This window comes from Lynx canadensis, chromosome X (genome assembly GCF_007474595.2).
Source record: "Lynx canadensis isolate LIC74 chromosome X, mLynCan4.pri.v2, whole genome shotgun sequence".
NCBI lineage: Eukaryota > Metazoa > Chordata > Mammalia > Carnivora > Felidae > Lynx > Lynx canadensis.
Genome location: NC_044321.2, coordinates 90,121,268 through 90,124,460, shown reverse-complemented (window position 1 = coordinate 90,124,460; position 3,193 = coordinate 90,121,268). Strand labels below are relative to the sequence as shown.

At 39.5% G+C, this 3,193-nt stretch overlaps 1 pseudogene; it reads right to left on the bottom strand.

Annotated features, from left to right (window-relative positions):
- Window positions 1–2,446: 2,446 nt before the first annotated feature.
- Window positions 2,447–2,561, bottom strand: LOC115507957 (annotated as a pseudogene).
- Between the last annotated feature and the right edge of the window lie 632 nt (window positions 2,562–3,193).

Sequence of the window (3,193 nt, the reverse complement as noted above, 5' to 3'; positions counted from 1 at the left end):
GAACCATGAGATCATGACCTGAGCCAAAACTGAGAGTTGAACGCTTAACCAACTGAGGCGCCCAGGTACCCAAAAAATAATTTTTAACATACAAAAACAGGTAGTGGGTCAGATTTTGCAGGGGGGTATAGTTTGCCCAACCCTTCTCTGAAAAACTGACTCAAGTACTCTTACTGTCACACATGCAGCACTATGGCAAGCCAATAGGTTTGCTTGCTTAGTCACCTCTTTTGCAGCTTTGTTATTCCTTGCTATTCTCTAAGAGATTGGGATTCTTTCCTTATCCTGCAATTCACTTTGAACATGTTTTGTTTGACGTACGTACAGAGGATAAAACATCCAAGTGGAGATGCATAACCCTGCCCTTAGGAAAGATATCAGAGATAATGATAAATATATCAGAAAGAAATTAGTTTATAGGTGGCAGTGAAAACAAAGAGAATAGCTGAGTTTTCTCAAGAATAGCACAAATAATGAGAAAAGAAGAGAACCAACAATACGAGATCCTGGAAAAACAAGTACATGTAGAGCAGTGGTTCTAAAATGGGGATAATTTGGCTCCCAGAGATATTTGGAAATGTCTCAAGACAGCTGATTGCCACAACTGAGGGAGTGCTACTGGCATCTAGTGGGTAGGAGTTAGGAATACAGTGAAACATCCGACCATGCATAGGACAACCCTCCATAGCAAAAAGATTTGGGGCTCAAAATGTCAATAGTGAAAGGTTAAGAAACCCTTTTTTAAAAAGAAAGGGGGGCGCCTGGGTGGCTCAGTTGGTTAAGTGTCCGACTTCGGCTCAGGTCATGATCTCGTGGTTCATGGGTTCGACCCCCAAGTCGGACTCTGTGCTAACAGCACAGAGCCTAGAGCCTACTTGGGATTCTGTCTCTCCTTCTCGCTCTGTCCCTCTCTGACTTCTGCTCTGTCTCTCTCTCTTAAAAATAAATAAAGCATTAAAAATATTATAAATAAAAAGAATAAAGAGAAGAGAAAATGCGTCATAAAATAAGACCCAGGGAACACACCCAATGCTCAGACCTTGGGTTCTAATACCATAATTAGTGATCCTTAAAGAAATGACCGATTTTAGGCCTGGGGTAGAAAATATAGAAGTGAGCCTAAAGCAACTTGTGGTGCCAGAAGGTAAGTATTAATACACACACACACACACACACACACACAACACACACAACACACACACAGAGTCTGATCAGGTGTGTCAAGGGGTTCAGGAACCAACCAAAAGAGCTCCCGATGATCAAAGCTGGACAATTGGAGCAACAGAATTATTAACAAAATTATTGAGCTAATATTAGATTAAAACCCAAGGATAAAATACATATTCATGAGCCCACCCTGATATAAATGAATGATTAAATAAATACACGGGAGAGAGGAGACAAATCTCACATGCCTAAGAATTCCAAATGCTTAACGTAAATACTACTTTAAAGGAAATGGAGTGGCACTACCCATTCCTTAAGGGCGGTATGGATGATGCACGGTGACTTCCTTCCAAAAACTACAGTATGGGAACAGAGGGGAAACCTGAGCCACTTGAACCAGGCGATCAAGGTTAACATCAACAGTAATAAATCACGTTGATGTCACCTACCATTGACATAATGTGAGGAAAATGGCATTTTACCTCTGATCTTCCAATCTGAAACCCATAACCCCAGTCTAATCGTAAGAAAAAACATCAGACGAATCAGAATAGAGGTACATTCTCAAAATGCCTAACCAGTAGTCTTTAACACTTTTAAAGTCAATCAAAAACAAGGAGAGACGGAGACCCTGTCATAGCCAAGAGGAGCTTAAGAAGACATGACAACTAATTATAATTCAGTATCCTAGATGAGATCTTGGAACAAAAAAGAACATTCAGTTAAAAACTAAGGTTATCTGACCATAAAATCTGGACTTAGTTAACTATAATGTACCAATGTTGGTTCATTAATTGTGACAAATGTACCAGACTGTTCTGAGATAGCAATAATAGGGGAAGCAATGTGAGGCATATGGGAACTCTGTGCTATCATCACAATTTTTCTGTAAATCCAAAACTTCTGCAACTTTAACACTTGTTTTTTAAAAAGTAAGGCCCAGGAATGGCCAGAGAGGTAGAATAAGAGAAGTGGCAACATCAAAACCAAGGAAGAGTCTGGTTTCAAAATAGAGGGATGGGTCAACTGTGTGAATTGAAGACAGAACAAGTAAGATGCGATTAAAACGTATCTCATGAAGTTGGCACGTGAGAGCTAAATTAGTGACTATTGCCTGAACGACAGATGTAGATTCTTCTTTTGAGAAGAAGTTTGGTTATGAGTTTAAAAGAGAGAGAGATGACTATAAAGAGAGATTGGTTGGAATAGTTTCCTCTCTCTTTTTAGGTCGGGGAAAACCATATTTATTTCTACCCGCATACAATTTCTCCTATCTGGAGAAACCATGCTTCTCATCTCTGCTTGTCCACTTTCTATCATATTCTTGCACGGGGGCCATCTTAACCTTCTCTGTTTCGTTCCAATTTTAGTATATGTGCCGCCAAGGTGAACACTATCATATTCTTTAAGGCCCAGCTCCAGTCCTCTCTCTTCTCTTAACCCTTCTTCAATTCTCTTGCAGTGTCTATCAGTATGCACTATATATAAAGGCTACCATTTAAAGTATCTGGCTCACTGGATGAATTTGAATATTCTAGCTAACTCCAAGAAGCTGGTGATGATCAACTTGCTTCACCCCATAATCCTTACGTGTGTTCAGTTTGTCTATATGGTGGTTTGTAAAAATCTTCCTCTGTCACTCCTCACAGTTGTCGGTATAGAATAAACACTTACTAAATATTTATTGAATGAATGAGTGAGTGCGCATTCTGTTATCCCCTCTAGAAAGAAATCTTGAAGGAAGAGTTTGTTTTTCCTGATATGTCTCCTGACGTGTACTCAGAATAGGCTTCTTTCACTTAGTAATATGCACTGAAGCTTCTTCTATGGCTTTGCATGGCTTGGTAACCAACTCATGTCTTTTTAGCACTGAATTACATCCCAAATTCCGGATGTACCATAGCTTATTTATCCATTCACCTCCCGAAGGATATCTTGGTTGCGTTCAAGTTTTGACAGTGACGAATAGGCTACTATAAAAATGTGCATGCTGGGTTTTTTGTGGATATAGTTTTTCAACTCCTTT